The sequence below is a fragment of the Balaenoptera physalus genome, assembly GCF_965194825.1.
Source record: "Balaenoptera physalus genome assembly, chromosome: 3".
Taxonomy (NCBI): Eukaryota; Metazoa; Chordata; class Mammalia; order Artiodactyla; family Balaenopteridae; genus Balaenoptera; species Balaenoptera physalus.
Genome location: NC_138890.1, coordinates 111830043 through 111849924, shown reverse-complemented (window position 1 = coordinate 111849924; position 19882 = coordinate 111830043). Strand labels below are relative to the sequence as shown.

At 38.5% G+C, this 19882-nt stretch overlaps 1 long non-coding RNA gene across 1 annotated transcript in view; it reads right to left on the bottom strand.

The window, feature by feature from the left end:
• The window catches only part of LOC309659022, a 49968-nt gene extending 34668 nt beyond the window's left edge, over positions 1-15300 (bottom strand). Inside the window, exons 1-2 of the long non-coding RNA XR_014262511.1 lie at positions 12222-15300; positions 6865-11908 (exon numbers count right to left, since the gene is read on the bottom strand). This is a non-coding gene — a long non-coding RNA (uncharacterized lncRNA). The remainder of the gene's footprint in view (positions 1-6864; positions 11909-12221) is intronic.
• Positions 15301-19882: the final 4582 nt, after the last annotated feature.

Here is a 19882-nt window from a genome sequence, read left to right as displayed (position 1 = left end):
ATTTTACCTACATTTTCTCATGTAATTCTCACAATAAAATCTCAGTGACATAAATATTATTATTATTGCCACGATATAGGTGGAGGATGGGGTCACATAGCTATATTGAACTGAGATTTGAATCTGTCTGTTGTGACTCAAACTCTTAACCACTCTGCTATTGTTGTCACATGATAGATCGAGTTTATTTACACTTAACTACTTTTGGTTTAATATTTAAACTTTCCTTAACTACTTTTGGTTTAATATTCAAACTTCTGTGCTTATTGTTGGTCTATATCTCAGGACAAAATCTTGGGATGGAAAGGTTCTTATTTTTCTCCACACTCGGTACAATAATACACGTTCAATTTGGAAGTAGATGTTTGTTGGTAGCCTATCAGGTATCCATTCCCGTCTTTCCCCTTCCTAAGAGCAACCAGATTTTCCTCTGGGGGATCAATCTTCCCCCATTGTGCAGCAAGCATATGGTTTGAATGGAATTGACCCCACTTCCTGCTCCAGGTGTGGACTGTGGTATCAATCCACCTGTTCATCCAATCCCTGATGGTTGAGGAAGGAACAGTCCTTTAGATTAAAGTCAATCAGAACATGACATTCATTTGACTTCAGAGACTGGTTTAGCTTGGTCCAGGGTGAAATTCAGGTGTTTATGATATGGTGGAGGGAAGAAAAGCCCTCTCTCTTGCTTTGGATAGTGTCACATATGCCAATGAGACCTGGAATTGCTGCAACTGTTTGTTATCATGATGGAGGCCAGTCTAGACAAACCAATGCATAGAGTGAGACTGAGTCAGGTGAACTGATGGGAATTTCAGCCAACTTCCTGGTTAAACCATGACTGAACCCACTCTGTACAGATGAACTAATAGTTATATATGCCAATAAATTTCTTCTGTCTTTTGTTGCTTGGAACTGACATCATCCAAACTGATAGAACTACTCTCATTTTTATTTCTTCTTAATTTTCCTTTTCTTTTACTTGACCAAGAAGTTTCTCTCAAATTTCTACTTTTGAAGGATATATTCTGTGTTGAACTTTGTCCTTGGAATAACATAAATTTTAAAAACTCATTTAAATTAGTTTCTAGATTTCTCTAATTTCCTAGTCGTTTCCTTTTTTGGTGCTTTATTCACTTGAAATTCTTTCCCTGAAGCCCATTTATTAGTGTACTGAATTATCACAGTTCAAGGTCACCGTAGCAAAGTTGCCTCTTAATTTCACATTGCCAATCAATTAGTTCCTGCCAGTAAGCTGTAAATATAATATAAATATTCCTGTCAGTAAGCTGTGGATACAATATGGCTTTGCATCCATTCAGACCACAAAAACCATATAATCTTAGTGGTGGAAGGAACCTTAGAGGTCATCTAATCCTGCTTAATTATTTTACAGATTGGCAAATTAGAGCCAAAAGAAATTAAATGACTTGCCTAAGGTCACACAGCTAATGGTGGGTCTCCTGTGATTCCTGGTTCTTTCCATTAAATCATGCCTCCCCATGTGCAATGAAGCCTACCAAAATTAAATAAATATAACCCAGTATTTCAGGAGACTAGTATAATTCCGTAATGTCTCATGTAACCAGTGTGCCATAAACCTTGGAAGCAACATAAAAAGGGCACTGAATTGAACTGAATTGATTTTCAAGTCTCAGTGGAAATTAATATAATTTTCTGTGGTTAAAACTCTATTTGAAATTTGACAATCACTGAAGATTGATTTTTAATACATTTTGGATCATAAAGTTGACTTCTTAGTGCTAAAAAATTTCACTGAAGATACAATGTAGATTGTTTTCATAAAACAACAGAAATTTTAAGTATGAAAGAACATGATTTTGGGTGGACTCTTCTTTCCCTACTTGAAGACAGTGATATTTATATATTAAAATTATTTTTCACATATTTCCTATAGAGCAGATACATTCCTCTGTTGTTCTCCTCATCTGTAGCATGGCTCTCATCAGAATCAGCCTGGGAGAGTTCTAAAATTACAGATTCTCAGATGTATCTAGAACCAGAAACTCATAAGGAGAGCTCAGATATCTGTATTGTTTTAAAAGTTCCTCTGGTGATTCTGCTAGTTGGTCAAGTTTAGGAAGCACAGCTCTATAGCATTCTATAAAATATGTGTCTAGAAATGTTTTACTGTAAAAACAAAACAAAACAAAAAACTCCAGTGCACAAACACACACACTCATTCTGTGAACAGCGGATGATGACTACAATACTTAGCAAGGTAAATAGTCACATCTTCTGTGTTGGTGAAAATAAGCATGCAAAAAAAAGCCGAATTTCATTGACTCCAAGATACCATTGTGTGTAAGATGCACCATTATTTATGTACCACTTGGGGGAAAGGAAAGTTACTAAACTGACATGCCATCAGTTGTAACATGCCTTGTGATTTCAGAGATGATAAAAAACATGCATCTTAAAATGGATGAAGTACAGTAAGTTCTACTCTTGTAATTGGAGTTATAATGGTGCCTGCCAGGTTGAAAGTGAATAAAAGAGGGAGATTAACTTCTAGAATATTAGGATAAGGGGAAACCATATTAATGATCCTAGCAATGCTACTAAGAAATCTCTGTGGATCTTATATGCATCAACTTCCAAGGCTTTTCTGATAACCAGAAATCCATCCTGCTGAGATAGGAGCTCCCATGACGTCTTAGGGAGCTTTGGTTAAAATTGGTGGCGGGACAAAGCCCTTCATCTACAGATCTGACTTGATGTACACCACCTCCACCCACGCCCTGCCCCCCACATTCTTCTCAGAGGGGTAACAGAGAAGCAAAGCACTGAAAGCAGAACATGCAAAAGAAAAAGAAAGTGACTGTTCATAAGGGTGACACTCAATTTTTATTGTGCATTGAGGTGAGAGAATCTAATTTTAAAGGGTTTCATATTATTGTTGCTTGGACCAAAATTGTAGTTGTATTTTCTGTTAGGCTGCTCAACTTGGTTCCTATAGCCAACTCTAGAAATGCTTTTAGTTTGTCTCACAAAAGAAAAGCCAAGACTTATTGAAAGTTTTTGGTGTTAATAGGTGAATAGTTACTGAAAAATATGGACTGAACTTATATTCTAACCAAAGTAAACCTCTTATCCTTCTCCCTCCTTGATATTCATTGTAAATAATGATGCATTTGGATTTATCTGTCTTCTTTGTTTCAAAACTACCTATACTAATTTCATGGACATAATATCCTTTCTTGTTTATAATATTAATGTCATATATTTTAGCATTCCCTCTGGCTGCCCTGATAACTCGGTTTCCTTTGGTCCTGAGGATACCGCCTCCATTTATGCTGTTGGCTTTTTTTAAGCGTGCCTTAAGAAAAGGATTTTTTTGGATTGTGCCTTTATGTTTACCATTGGGAGTCCTTATTAGATTGTCTTGACACATCTATTCATGTAGTTTCTTTGGGAGAATGTGGGCACTGCTGTTGCAGCTTGCATGCCACACTGCTTTTAGTGAGAAAGGGGGTAGGGCAAGGTATGCCACTAGGCAGTAGCTGTTTTCGTGATCTGGGGTGATTCCTCCTTTAATCAGAGTGTCCGTTTTCGTTGTCCCTAACTGGAGGCAGACTTTATGTTTAGATTTTGTGGTCCAAGGTAGGAACATGAATAGAGCTCAACATTCATTTCTACTCCTTACGACTGACTCCAAATAATGATCCTATCCAATGTCCCAACTATGCTTGGCTTCCTCTCACTCTGTCTGTGACCCACCGCTAGTGCTCCCCTGCATGCATCCTGGCCCACAATTTCTCTATTCAACTTGATGTCATCTGCTTTCTAACATTCATGGGTTCATCACAAGTTTCAGTCATCTGAGTTTTTTTTTGATTGTTGTTTTTTTTTTTAATAAGATATATTTAGCTGTGAAGTCAGTTTATTTTATATATATATTTTTTTAAATTAATTAATTAATTAATTTATGGCTGTGTTGGGTCTTCGTTTCTGTGCAAGGGCTTTCTCCAGTTGCGGCGAGCGGGGGCCACTCTTCATCGCGGTGCACGGGCCTCTCACCATCTCGGCCTCTCTTGTTGCGGAGCACAGGCTCCAGACGCGCAGGCTCAGTAATTGTGGCTCACAGGCCCAGCCGCTCCGCGGCATGTGGGATCCTCCCAGACCAGGGCTCGAACCTGCGTCCCCTGCATTAGCAGGCAGACTCTCAACCACTGCGCCACCAGGGAAGCCCCAGTCATCTGAGTTTTATGTCTTATTTTCATTAGCAGTTTATATATTTATTTTATGTCTTATTTTCATGAGCAGTTATATATTTAGGGTTGAATGTCAGTTTGCCAGATTGGAAGATTGGAGGAGGGGAAAAGTCAGGGTATTTCCCCTCCGTTTACTCTGGTTTTTTTTTTTTTTGGCATCTCTAGCAATAGTTCTGTTTTCTCTGCGGCTTCAATACCCATTTACCCCACGTTTAAGGATCCTAGACCAAGGCTAGACCAATAGCTGTATGGTTCTACCCTCTAAGCTCTGTTCCCAGAGCTTGTAAATAGTGGTTTCCTGCTATCATATGCCTTTTATTTCTCTTGCCATCTCCTCTTTTCCTTGTCTTTATTTATTTATTTATTTATTTATTTATTTATTTATTTATTTATTTATGGCTGTGTTGGGTCTTCGTTTCTGTGCGAGGGCTTTCTCTAGTTGCGGCAAGTGGGGGCCACTCTTCATGGCGGTGCGCGGGGTCTTTCACTATCGCGGCCTCTCTTGTTGCGGAGCACAGACTCCAGACGCGCAGGCTCAGTAGTTGTGGCTCACGGGCCTAGTTGCTCCACGGCATGTGGGATCTTCCCAGACCAGGGCTCGAACCCGTGTCCCCTGCATTGGCAGGCAGATTCTCAACCACTGCGCCACCAGGGAAGCCCCCTTGTCTACATTTTGATTGTGTGGTAAACAATCACCTGTACTAAATTCCTTTCATTTAAAATGCCTGGGACTTTCCTGGTGGTGCAGTGGTTAAGAATCTGCCTGCCAATGCAGGGGACACGGGTTCAAACTCTGGTCTGGGAAGATCCCACATGCCATGGAGCAACTAAGCCCATGAGCCACAACTACTGAGCCCATGCTCTAGAGCCCATGAGCCACAACTACTGAGCCTGTGCTCTAGAGCCCACGTGCCACAACTGCTGAAGCGCACGCACCCAGAGGCCGTGCTCTGCAACAAGAGAAGCCACTGCATTGAGAAGCCCGCTCACAACAACCAAGAGTAGCCCCCGCTCGCCACAATTAGAGGAAGCCTGCAAGCAGTAACGAAGACCCAACGCAGCCAAAAATCAAAAAATAAATAAATTTATAAAAAAAAAATAAAATGCCTAGAATGGTTTGTTTTCTTGCTAGTCCCTAAATGATAGAGTGGAAGACCAAAGCACGTTCTCAATCCACCATCTTAAAATAAACATTTAGAAATGTTAATAATATTTTAAGAGCACAGTTGAAATGCTATTTAAAATCATCTAGGAAACCACAGATCTATTTTCTGTACCAGGTCCACAACTCCCTAGCTGAGTAATTTGACAGAGCAGTTGGGACCATTCTGGTCGTTACATAGTCCGCCATTTCCAGGTATACCTGCAGTTGTGCTTTAGTGACAATGATTATTATTTATCTAATACTGTTTATTTCCATTTTTATATTTGCAACCAGAAAAACTGTTTTCAACCTGCACTGCACCTGTTTTTATGTTCAAAAGAATTTTGATGTCAACTCCAGCCAGCTGATGTCAACTCATGGCAGTTAGGTGTTGCCATGCTTGCCATGAAAGACATTACTTCAGCCACCAAAAGCCTTTAATTGTCTACATATTTTAACTTCTTTGGCGAGCACTTTGCCCATTTAACCCAAGAAATCAAAATTCTTGTATTTTCTTTGTCCAACGAGAATTTCCTCCCTGCATTGTCCTTGTCTCATGGCAAGTGAGGAAGAGACAGTTACCAAGGAGCCACTGTATGCAACTCATATTTCTCCAAGGCCCTTTTCTTCTCAAGAACCATCAGTAGCTCTTCTCCCAATTTACTCCTTGCTTTCAATTAAAATTTTAGGTTTAGATCAGTAATTACATATTACTTTATATAGAATGATTTAAGATTACCCATTAACAAGTTCAACATGATGTTTTTTAACAAGAGATTTTTACAAGGCCTAACTTCTTTTTTTCTCATGAATATTTATACCTCTGAGCTAAACACAAGAGCTTTAAGTCATCCAGGTGATGGTTTGTTCACAGGTAGTTGTAATTAAAGCAAATCTATTTTAAAGTGACCTTCCATATGTGGACACATCTTGTACCTGAATCATAAACATTCATTATAATTAAATAGGACTGCTAAAATTTTCAGTTTGGATCTTCCTTCTCTAAATTTCTAAAGCAACTCAAATTTTTTTATAGGTCCTGAGAAACTGCAGTTTGATAACTGCATAGCAACTTTTGAAAAATAGGCCTCTGACAAAGCAGATTCCAAACACAGTTTCACTAGAGCTTTAAGAGGACCATCATTTCTTTGTCAAATCACACACAAAAAAAACAAAACCCTCAGTCTAAAATATTCCATAGGTGTCGACCCTTTGAAGATGGATGAAGAACAGCTACAAGGCAAGAAAACAAAGTTTTCATTTCTTCTGGAACTTAGAATAGCTGCTTCTTCGTTCTGCACAATCTCACCCACTAGCAGTTTCACCCACTGGTCTGACTGAGGCAAAATAAGTCATAGGCTGTATCTCAGATATTTGTTCTGATGGTCAATGTCTTACTTCTCAAACAAGCTAAAATAAGACACCATGAACTCTCTACAAAGGAAGTAGACAATATATATATCACCTCTATACTGGTTTTCTCACCCTTCCCCAGATTTCCATCTGGAAGCACCATTTTCAAGCAAGCATCACAAATATGTGGAGGGCCAAATTGGCTGGCTGTGTAAGTACTTATGCCTCAGAAAACCCTTTTATTCATGGCAAGGCTGGATTCCACTAGGACAGCCAATGTGGGCACATTTAGCATTGGCTTTTAGTCCTGGCTCATTCCTTCCCGTCTGAGTTTCTGAGCCACATATACTTTAATCATTCCAGCACACTGATTCATTGAAAAATAAACACTGAGGTGATAATTAATTAGAAAGGCTGCATATTCCTCTCCTACAGCAAGTTGAGTCTCTTCCTGCCAGAAATTAACTGTCAGGAAAGGAGGTGTGTAATATCCTTATGTTTGGTTTACATTGGTTCATTTTTCATCAGATTCTCCAAGCTTTGATACCTGTGGCTTAATATTCATAACATTTTGCTTGGATTTTTGATTTTATTCAAAACCCATCTAACTTCCACAACCAATTGAGACAAACCAGATGAAAGATTTCAACCACATCCACTCATCAAACCAATTTGTTGCTGTTTTCGTAGGTTTCTGATTCCCCCATCTGTGTGGCTTGGTTCATGTGAGGCCAAATTCAGAAATGGGTGGGAACATATTGCCTAACTAAAGGAGTGTTAATCATTTCCACTAATAGAGGGAACCTTTTTTATTGCTACTTTACTGATGGAATCGCTCCCCCAAGGCAAGAAACAATAACAAAATCCCTCCTACCTTCCTGTCTCAAAAGAATTATAATCTGTCTGGGAAACAGCCATCCCCAAGAGATGTTTATTGAATGCCCTCAGGGGGTGGTACTCCTCTGGAAATAAGCAGCAGGTCAGGAAAGAGTAAGCACTGCACTTGGAGGCTCTGGGTTCCAGTTCTGGTCTGCCATTTATGTCCGTTCTGACCTTGGAGAAGAACAGTCATCATTTACTGAACAGCTCAAATTTGCCAGGTATTTCCCATCCATTTTAAAAATGTCAATAATGCTACAATAACGATTAAACCCCCATTTTATAGACTAAAATGAAATAAGGCACAGAGAGGTTCAGTGACCTGTTCAAGCACTAATAGCTAGCTAGTAATTTGCAGAGCCAGGAGCTAGCCCTGGGTTTGATTTTTCAGACTCCAAAGCCTACTGCCGCTTCACTATACTATGACAAGTAATTTTCCTTTGCTGGGTTTTAGTTTTGATTTAATCTGAAAAAATAAGATGATTGGGCTAAAACTTAAAAACCCCTTTGAACGTGGATACCATATGATCCTGTAATTGAGCCTAAGCTTTAAACGTGTAGAGATTATAGTTTGGTTCAGTTCAACCCAAACAATACACATATTTATAAAATAAATTTGGGCGGCAGTGGGGCGGGGCGGTATGAGATTAAGGGTCTGGTATTAATCTGGGAAAGCTTCCGGCCTAAAGGGTTTTCATCTGGTACAGGCAGGAAGAGACACGATGTAGGATGGCAGATGGGAGGAGGTCAGCTCCAGCTTCCGAGGGTCTCTGGGAAAACACGGTCGGGGAGGATTCAAAGTAAGAGAACATTAGCAGGTCTGACTGGCTGAATGACAGACTCTCTGGATCAAGGCATCCATGCTGAGGAAAAGGAAAATGGGTCCTTTACCCAGTATTCTTCCCTCCATGGGAACTCAATAAACATTATTAACTGTCCAGCTGAGGTGAACTGAACTGCAGAATTGCTTTGAAGCCCACAGTTACAAGCTATAATTGAGAAACTGTCAGGAGATTCAAATTCATGGAAAACCAGGAAAGAATAATGTTTCCATGTTTCAGAGCTTGCCAAAATATAGTTTCCTTTCTGCTGTTCATTTCCTCCCCGGCTTATAATTCATTTTTTAAAACTTTTCCATCAAGGAGAAGTCTATTTTGTAACTATGCATAATTAATGTTTAGCATCTTTCTTTCTTTTCAAAATGTTGAGAACTGTAACTTTTCTAGTACCCTAAGGGGAAAGGGGCGCTAGTTGTAAAGACTGTTCTATTTGTTTTCCCTGATAAAGGACCCTATTAAGAAAGGAATTCCAATATCCACAGGATCACTAGCTACAAAATAACCATAAATAAATGCAGGTTGAGAACGATAGCCCAGCTCTGTGCAGTGAGTTCTTCCAGTCTTTTTCCTCTAACACTGTATTAATCATCGGCTCCTGAGTGGCTTGAAATATGTGATCTTTGAACCTATAAAACAATCATATATACTATATGCCAGGCACCTTTTGCTAGACACTTTATGTATATTACCTTTAATCTTCGAAGCAATTCTTTAAGGAAAAGGAGATGTCAGGGCAGAGTAACATGCCCATGGTGGTAAAGCCAGGTCCCAACGCTGGTCTTTTTGACGTCAATCCCTTTCTCCTTCCCCTCTGCACCTTACAGAAGACAGGTATCGACCAGCAGGTACCTGTGCTTGTCCTTCTGACAAAATCACTGATGTGATCTTTAATCATTCTTTCAGAGTATCTTTGGACTAATCCCTTACAGAATCATGTGAAATGTGCCATAAAGCACAGCCACTTATACCCAGATATGTCCCGCACCTTAGTCTGAAAGGAAATTTTCCATTTTGAAGCTAATGGGTGAAATTTTAAAGAAGGGGCATAGGCGTGAAGAACTGTTTACCAGAAAGTTAAAATTACTGTTTAAACAGACCTCTTCGTTAAGAAATAAAGGCAAACCTTGGGATGGGTGAGATCCTGCTACATTCTCACGCAGATTAATAATTGCCTTACGAACGGAGCACAGCGCAGCGACACTCAGTTGCTCCAGGTGAATTTCCTGCAAAGATAAACAATGACATGGGCACTACTAAAATCAAATGCATCTGCTTAAACATATATGCCTATATGCCTATAAATGTGTGCATATGGTATATTAGGTTGTTTTCATTCGACAATTTTTTTTTAAATAGTTTATTTATTTTTATTTATTTATTTTTGGCTGTGTTGGGTCTTCACTTCTGTGCGAGGGCTTTCTCCAGTTGTGGCAAGCGGGGGCCACTCTTCATCGCGGTGCGCGAGCCTCTCACTATCGCGGCCTCTCTTGTTGCGGAGCACAGGCTACAGACGCGCAGGCTCAGTAGTTGTGGCTCACGGGCCCAGTTGCCCCGCGGCATGTGGGATCTTCCCAGACCAGGGCTCGAACCCGTGTCCCCTGCATTGGCAGGCAGATTCTCAACCACTGCGCCACCAGGGAAGCCTGACAATTTTTTAATTAATAAAATTCACTCACAATTTGACTCTCTAAGGAAAACCCAATGATTGATCATCTTCTAGGTTATCTAATTAAGTAGGTCTAAATAAAAGTTTGCTTTTCTCAAAGGATCCATGTAATATAAATATTAAGAAAAGTACAGAGTGGATTTGTCAGCTAACTCATCTTAAGTGAAGGAACAAGAGGTCTCAGAAATCACAATGATGTGTTCATTTCACTTCGTTGAATAAAAATGATAGATGCCATGGCGATTTCAACAAACAAAGCTAAGGAAACACAGTGTGAGGGCAGCCCATGAGGAAATTAGGAGAACATGGAGAACAGTCTTGATCTCCTGAGTTTTGATCCATTGCAATTTATTATGTATCTTCATGCTCTTTGAATCTGTGATTCTCTGTGAAAGCTGTTTCTTTGTTCTTAAAGCAGAAGTTAGGTGCAAATACTAGGAATGAGACAGAAGTAAACCGATGTGGTTAGCCCATGAGCTCAGGGCTAAATCCCAAGCTATAAGTTTTTCAAGTCAAAACAAATGTGTAAACTAAGAAAAATGTCTTGGTAAATGCCACCAACCCAGCTATTCCCACAGGCACTCAGAAAGCCTCAGTTACAAAACTACTGCAGAAGAGTTGAGTATTTGGAGACATTAGCTAGGATAGCCTCAGTCAGCAGATAGCATTTGGATCAATAATCACTCCAAAAATAATCACTCCAAAAGCAGTCAAAGGCTTCTTATTGTTTACATTAGATTTATTTGGGTATTCGCGCACTTACTTTTGCCACTAAAATAGCAAGTCTTTTGGTCAAAGTAGAAAACTGCCATTATTTTATTTATTTCATGCCTTCATGATTAATACATTGTCCTCCTTCTATGGCACCACTAACAAACTTGGTATGTTCTTTTTTGGCAAATTCTTGAAGATAAAAATTCAATAAAGACAGAAATGTTAAATTTCTTAAAATCAATTTGGACAATTTTTCAGTTCTTTTCTCTGTAATTCCTCATTTTTCTTGCTTTTTAAAAAACATGACACAAAGTTTAGACTCAGAAGAATTTTATTTTCAAATTCCAAAATTTAATTAGAATACCTTACTTATTAAACAGTAACTGGATATCAGTTTAGAACCATTTTCCCCCAAAGGGCTGGCAGTATACGTGGGATTCTTTGAAATTTTCTGGCACATCAAACACCTAACACCTTTAGCCTTTCCTTTCAGGGGAAGAACTTGCCCCTAGAACTGTTCCACTACAGTTTTATTAAGCAACTAGTGACAAATAATATTTTTATATCAACCCAGGGAGGTAATCTAAGTACCTTGAATTATTATTGGCTCACTGTTCTGAAAATGTTTAACATATATTGCCCTCATGTTTTAAAATGTATCGTAAGAAACAGACTCACCTGGTCATTGCAGTGGACGGTCTCTAGAGTGTGGGCCACATTCACAGAAGTAACTGCTATAATTGATATCTAAGTTATTGGTAACCTCCACCAGTAGCATACAAATGAACTTAGTTACAAAACAGAAATGGACTCACAGACATAGAAAACAAACTTATGGTTACCAAAGGGGATTGGCGGGGGGAGATAAATTAGGGGTTTGGGATTCACATATACACAGTACTATATATAAGAGAGGTAAACAACAAGGACCTACTATATAGCACAGGGAACTCTACTCAGTATCTTGTAATAACCTATAATGGAAAAGAATCTGAAAAAGAATAGATAGATAGATATGTATAACTGAATCACTTTGCTGTATACGTGAAATTAACACAACATTGTAAATTAACTATACCTCAGTTTTGTTTTGTTTAATTAATTAATTAATTAATTTATTTTTGGCTGTGTTGGGTCTTCGTTTCTGTGCGAGGGCTTTCTCTAGTTGCGGCAAGTGGGGGCCACTCTTCATAGCGGTGTGCGGGCCTCTCGCTATCGTGGCCTCTCTTGTTGCGGAGCACAGGCTCCAGACGCGCAGGCTCAGTAGTTGTGGCTCACGGGCCTAGTTGCTCCGCGGCATGTGGGATCTTCCCAGACCAGGGCTCGAACCCGTGTCCCCTGCATTAGCAGGCAGATTCTCAACCACTGCGCCACCAGGGAAGCCCCTATACCTCAGTTTTAAAACTGTAATTATAAAGAAGAAAACCAAACCTTCACTTTATGGTACTGGATTAGGCACCACACAATCATGCGCAATAGACACAATCTGTTCCTGCCACTAGCTCCAAAAATAAAAATGACTGTGTCTTCATGTTATCACATATAATGTATGTTAATTCCATCAACGTGATTTGAGTCCTGATTTCTAGTCTGCCTTAGTATAAGAAAAAAAATGAAAAAAAAAAATTGTGTTCACCAGAATTCTTTTCAGGGAAGACACTGAAATTCTTCAGAAAAATCTTTCGTAGACTCTTGGGATTAAAGGTACAAGTAAGGCTGCTCTTCAAACTGTTCTGCAAGACCAAGTGGAAGAATTTCCTGGTTATATCAGAGAGGTATGGACAGGAGTGGAAATTAAAGGAAAATGGAAGAAGAGGAGAAAAAAGAGTGCTAACAAAAGGCTGTCACTCCACAGTGAGGCACCATTCACCTAATATCTTCCATAAAGTTACAGAACCCCAAGCTGCTTCAGTTCATGTAGATGAATCAGTAAATTTATTCACTTTTTAACTTAGTTATTAAAACAGGTGACAGGAGGGCAGCTGGGACTGCAGGTTTTAACAGAGAAGTGAAGTAGACAAAGAAAGAGGAGATAGACTTTAAATCAAATTTTACTAATACCCCAAGGGGAAAATAGGCCCCAAATGGAGTATGGGTTGCATATGGTTTTTCCAGACCTTTCCAAACACTGCACAGTGAGCTTCCCAAGCACAATAAATAGTCTCATACTGTACATAGAAAACTATCTCCTGAAGGACACTGCCATTTGCCCTAGTTTCATATGAACTTTTTTACTGAATATTCCTATATCATATAGACTTACCTTTTATGCCTATAATCCTGATATTCTTCAGTTAGATTACAGCAGAGTTATGGACAAATAGAGGTATTTCAGGTGTCCTTTTACACACAGATTTCAAAATAATGTACATCTTTCAAAATGTTTAGAAATTATCATGAATTACATATTTTCAAAGTATGAAGATGAAGTAAATTATAAATTCTCTTTATGCTATTACCATGTGGCAGTCCCCACATGGGGGCTGATAAATAGAAATGCTCGTCACCCTTTTTGAATGATATGGGGAAATTAGTCTTGAACAATGCAGATTATTCAAGGTAATTGGGAATGTTTCTTTGGCATAGAGTATGATCGCCCTGCTGTTAAAGAGATTGGAAAAAGCATCAGAGAGTAGCTGGCATGAGATATGGAACTTGAATGGCAGGACTATAACAGGCAGAAATGAGAAGATGTCATTTAGAAAGAGGGAAGACATGGGGACAAGAAATCAGATGTGTTTGGGGGAAGAGCCTACAGTCCCATTCATCTGTAGGGTGAGGTCCAGGAGTCAGCCTTGGGAGCCAGCTCTTGGCACGAGTGTCAATGTTCTCATGATGGAACAGCGGTCAGCTCCTTCACTGAGCTTTTTATGAAGCAGGCATTGACAAGAGGAAAACAGAAAGGAAGAAGTCGGAAGATGCCAAGTGTTGACTACAGCTGGCAAATGGGTGTGATTGGGATCAAAATTATTAATGTATGACTGTTGCCAGCCTTTCCCATCCACCAACTGGCTCAAGAGGAGTCTTGCTTTTCTACGCCATTTCTTCCCTTTCTCCAGCCACCTAGGAGGCCCTTGCCTTGTCAGTTTCATTCTGTAGGTTCTCACAATCAAGAATGGAAAATAGACAAAAGAGCACATAATCAGAGAGGCAGAAGAAGGCCTGTGCCATTGTTATTGGAATATAAAGGGATACAACAATCTTCAGGAAAACCCAATACACAAGCTGAAAACAGCTTTCTTTTTCTTTTTTTTTTTAAATCCAAAGCAAAGTTAGATAGTCAGAACCAGAAGTTTAAGGAATATCCTCTTCAGGGGGTAGCTCAGCACCATTGTAATTTGGACATAAATATATATTATATTCATTGGTTAGTGGGATCAGGGCTATTATGGTAGGCATAAATAACAGACCGGGGAGATTTTGCTTAATTAGACAAAGACTAGGGAGACATTGAGGCCTCCTGAACAAGGTGGTGATGTGATTAGTATTCTTCTTTAGGAAGAATTATCTAACAGCTTTATCCACATAAATGAGAGAGGAAAAAAATTGAAGCCAAGTAAAATCAGATAAACTTTGCAATATGCCAGGTTAAAGGTAGTGAGGAACTAAAAGGGGAGAGTGAGGACGGAAAAGAGAAGATGGCAAGGTGTTTGGAAAGCAAGCTCAACAGTACCGTTATGAGAGGAAAAGGAAAAGAGATGACAATTTGAAGTTGGAGGCCTCAGAAATTGAGGGAATAGAAGTGCCATTAACAAAAGTGAGGATACCAGAAGGAGAAGCTGACTTCAGGGCAGACATCATTAGCTCAATTTTACATACGTTGTTTTTTATGTACATCTGGGTGAGAATGTCCTGTGGACAAATGGAAATGTAAGCTCCAAGAGGAAAGGCCTGTGTCTGTCTTGCTCCCTTTGCCCCATGGTATCTCTGAAGCCCAGCATATAACAGGTGATCAATAAACACTGCTGTATAAATGAAGAATGAATGAAAGTCTACCCAATACTCTGAGTTCTTATGATACATGATTACAGTTTTTCATGCTTGTTTCTCTTTATTTATAGATTCTGCTTTATACACATGCGTCTTAGATCTCCATTTCTGAGTGCCCTCAACCCTTGTTTGTTGAATTAATGTTAGTAGATGCTCTTTAGTAGTAGTTTATGTACAACCCCATTCACAATTCTCATCTGCTTTTAGCATATTCAAATAAGATAAAACTCACTAAACGCCATATTAATATACATAGAGAAATATGCATATCCCTAATACTTATTTTAAGGAAAGAGCAACACATATAAGTAACTACAGGTATAACTACATAAATAACCATCAGCATTTCAACATTTGGTTATTCTATTTGGTTAAGAGCTTACTTGAAGTTGTCATATATTACATTTCCTTTCAACTACAAAGAGCCTGAAAAAGACTGCTGGGCAACAACTTAGAAAAGATTATTTCAAAGGTAAATATGGGTCCTGGTCGAAGATGGCAGCGGCAGCTGGAACCCGGGTTTCTCACCTACTTCGTGGCGCTCCCCGGGGTGGGAGTGAGCTTGCTGTACGTCTTCCTGAAGTCGCACCATGAAGAGGAGGAGAGACCCGAGTTCGTCGCCTACCCCTATATCTGCATCAGGTCCAAGCCCTTTCCCTGGGGAGATGGTAACCATACCCTTTCCATAACCCTCATGTGAATCCGCTTCCAATTGGCTATGAAGACGAATAAAGAGAACCTGGACCACTACACAGTGAAGACCACAGCACTGGTTTGGCCATTACTCTGCACACATGGACCAGAAAATTGTACGGGACCTTAAGCTCACCTTCTTGTATCCAATGATGACCATTATACTTGATGACCATTATACTGATCTTCCGTCCCTTTGCTTATAGCAGGAGATGGCTTAAATAAATAACTTAGTCACGAGCTGAAAAAAAAAAAAAAGGTAAATATGTTTTAATTTCATGAATGGCTGGAGATTCCCTATACTCAGCAGTAGCATATGACTCACATTTGTCCATGGCACAAACTTGTAGAGCAAATACAGATCACAAAACTGACTGTCTCACAAGGCTCCTGTGATACAAACTTTTCCCAAGGTCCTCTCTCTCCTCCTGCAGTGTGTGAGGGCCTTCATAAGGAACATGGTGTTTCTATTTCAGAAAAACTGCACATCTCATATTCTATTTTAAAAGATTTGACAATATATGAGCAGTGTATATATTTATATTGAAAAGGTCTCTTTGGTCATTATGGTTGATTCACTGGAGATGTTCCTCGTACGCATGGTTTAATAGTAAAATATAAGTTCAAAATTTTACTCTGCAGTGATTCGCCCTACCCCTTGGACTGAGATGGCTTCATGAAAGTTAAATTTTTTTTTTTTTAAAGGCAAACCTTGAAAACAACATCTGGTGTTGAGTTCAGAAATTAGAACCAGATATGCTTCCTTATCCGTATTTCGGTTCACATGAGTAGGCTGCCAGAATGGTGAAAGGGAAAAGGTTTGCTAATTTAATTTTTGTCTTGTTTTTGAAGAAATAATAGAAATATTTTAATGCTCAAAGTAGTTATGGGTCTTTTTAAGTATACAGACCATCCCTGAATATACATAAAGAAATATTAGAATTAATATAACTTTTAGGTAATAGTTAGCATTGTAACAATTCACATTCAAAGGATTCGCCAAGGGTTTCCTCTAAGTAACAAGAGCCAAACGGTATAAAAGCCTCATAGATTGCTTTTAAAACCAGTTTTCCAAATAATTTATGGTATATGTGTTCCCCAAAAAAACTGAGACAGCAAATAACTATTTGATTCAGCTATATTTCGAGCATTAGTATACATCCCATTCAGAATGCCAACATGAAAGAGCAACTAGAATTTTTGTTTTCTAAAACTTCAACAATAACTAAAGGTACGCACAGAAATGTTGGGGATGGTGATTAATAGAATTCTAATTTGGTGTTTACAATTTACCAAGCACTACAGAGCCTATTTTATTTTGCATTTATAATAAGCTTAAAGTAAACCAAGCATATATTGTTATTTCCATTTAACAGATGTTAAAATTGAAATCTTCAAACATAATGTGTTACATAGTTACTTTCGTAGATCCAGTAAGTACTAGAACCTAGATCATCTGTATCTTAGAGCTTTTTCTATTATTTCATAATACCTTTCTGCGTGATGAAAATCCAACAAACTGTATCCCTAATTGGCTGGTATTTGAAACCTAGGTTGTAACTGTACTCAATTCTAGAAAAATCTATCTGAGCGAAACATCAGCATTAAAAAGCAGACATACTAACATTGCACTTGGAATATCTGTGTGGTAAGGAATCCATTAGATCCGGAACTCATTACTTTGACAGGATATCTCTATTAATGAATTTTTCTAATTGACTTTGTAAGTATGATTTTTATCTTCTACTTTTTTTCAATTGTTTTACATGTAAGTTTCTCCATAATCTTTCCATTTCAAGCAATTCTGCATCATGAAAATATGTCCTTTGTTCATCCAAGTGTAGAAAGGGTATAAAATTGTCTAATGCATATGCTACATCAATAAGATTTATTTTCCTTTTCTGGTGGGGTGGGGGTGAAAAGGCATCTTTTAAATTCTGCTCTACATCTTACAAATGAGAAAATTGAAATGGAATGTTTCCCTTTTTTTAAATAAGGTTTTTCTTGGTGGCATAGCCCTTTGGCTATTCTGTTGAGGTCAAAGTCTTATTCCAGCACTAGATTATCGGGTTTCCCAAAATGAGCATGAACCCTGGAACATTTTGCCTTTTTCTTACTCCCTCCCCAAATAATGGATAGTCAATCCCGTCTCTTTATATGAGATTAATAGCAACAACAACAACAATAATAGATGTCTTTCATTATAAAATTTAGTGTTTCCAGGTGTGGAAAAACAGTAAGAAGGGATGAGAAAATTACAAAATAATGATAATGCATACTTTTTTGGTACTTTATAGTTAATACAATTTGGCTGACTCCTCAAAATCTATGATGTAGACAGTGAAATTTGTATTCTTTCCATGCTCAAGAGATAGAAGTAGGGGCTCAGAGAAGATAAATAAGGTGTGCAAGCTGATATGCTCAGTAAATGGCAGAGGTGGATTAAGAATCCAAGCAGCTCTGCTCTGCTACTGATTTGCAGTGTTTATGCTACCAAGTTCTCTAATTCTGAAACTACATTAACTTTGAATAGCCAGATGAGACAAGTGCAGACCGGTCTGAAATTCAGGAGCTCTGAATTCCTATCTCCACCCCATTTGGCCTGATTTAGTATTCTCAAGTAGCATGACATCACAGTTAAGTGCATGGGCTCCAGAGGCACCCAGACCTGGCCTTACATCCCCATTCCTCCACTTAACATCTCAAGGAAGCTTCACAAGTTAGTTTCTCCAAGCCTTAATTTCCTCATCTGTAAAACAAAAATTGTTATGAAACTTAAATATAACAAATGTAAAAGTATTGGCCACAATAAGTATTGGATAAACCATTGCTACTAGCACTTCACTTTATGCTGATTTCTCTTTTCCCATTAATACATATATTTCTTGGAGGAAAGAAAGTGAAAACCCATATAGGTTTCATCACACACAAAATGCTGACCACACACAGAGAGCCCTCCCCCAGGCACTTACGTTCTACCTCTTGGACACCTTGGAAGTATTGCAAAGGTTCTTGAATCCAGATGTACAAGAAGAATTTCTTTGAACTGAATAAGTAGTATGTCTTACAGAGCTATGTGACTCTATTTCTTTTATCTCTAGGGTTTTGATCTCATAATAAATAAACTGAAAATTTAATAAAAAGCTTTATTGAATTCCAGTATAGATTTTCTTGATCAACAGATAGTTAGAGTATTACCATAATTGTAGATGGGGTAGGAAAGCATTGCTTTGTGAAAATATCTGACATTATTCAAAAGGGATGGGAATCAATGTTAGCTTTCAAATCTCAATCAGCATGAATTCATAAGTATTTCTAAAATCAGATGGTACAATTTGATACTGATTCCTAGAGGCTAGAGAATTCCTTTTAATTTATGGCTTGGATTCATTTCCTTGACTGTATCCCAACAACTAAAAAAAGATCATGTTTGATGAAATAATCATAGTTAACAATGAATGCCCTGTTTTTTCCTTGTCTCCTTTTAATTCTATAACCATTCCAAAAATGTAGGATTGGAATACAGTAGTAATAAATGTAAAGGTGAGAAACTCAATTATAATTCCAAGGGACTCATTCAAAGACACCCCAAAATCTTTACACAAATATTAGGTGTTGATAACTGCATTAATATACTTATGTACATAAATTCAGAGTATTTCTGTATCATTTACCATGTTCTCAGTCACAAGTAATAGGAAGCTCAAAATGGATTAAACATTAAGGAAACTATTGGCTTTCATAGCTGGAAATTCAGAGCTAAGGTGAACTTTGGAGGAGGCATTATCCAGTGGTTCTGGTTGGGTTCCCCAACAGTTTTCTCAGCTCTGTCCCACTCCTCAGGATGGAGCAGAATAGCTTCAGAAGATACAAACCCCACAACAGCAAATGAACACAGCCAAGAGAAGAAAAAAGTAGCTTTCAGAACTCTCTCATAAAAAAGAGAAAACTTCTTTCTGAATCCCCCAGCAAATTCCCCCTCAAATGTGTTTGGTTGAAATTGAGTTGCATGCTCATTTTTGTTCCAGTGTTTGAGGTGGTAGAGTGATGGAATTATGGCCACTCAAGGTCAACTTTCCCTGAGGTATTTGGCTGCGTAGTAAAAGGGTAAAGAATGAAACAAAACTGAGATTCTCTTGGGAAGGAATAAATGGAGAATATGTACCTGTACATAGGCAACGATCAGTGTCTTCTGCCTCTTTCAATATCTACCCATTCATTTTTCTAAGAGGTATTAACTGAGATAGTTAAGATCCTGAAACACAAATACTCCTTCTGATATACTCTTGGAAGAAAAGTACAAATATTTTAAGTATTAAATAAATTGGCTTGAGCTATGAAATTCTTATATTGCTGGCAAGCAACCATG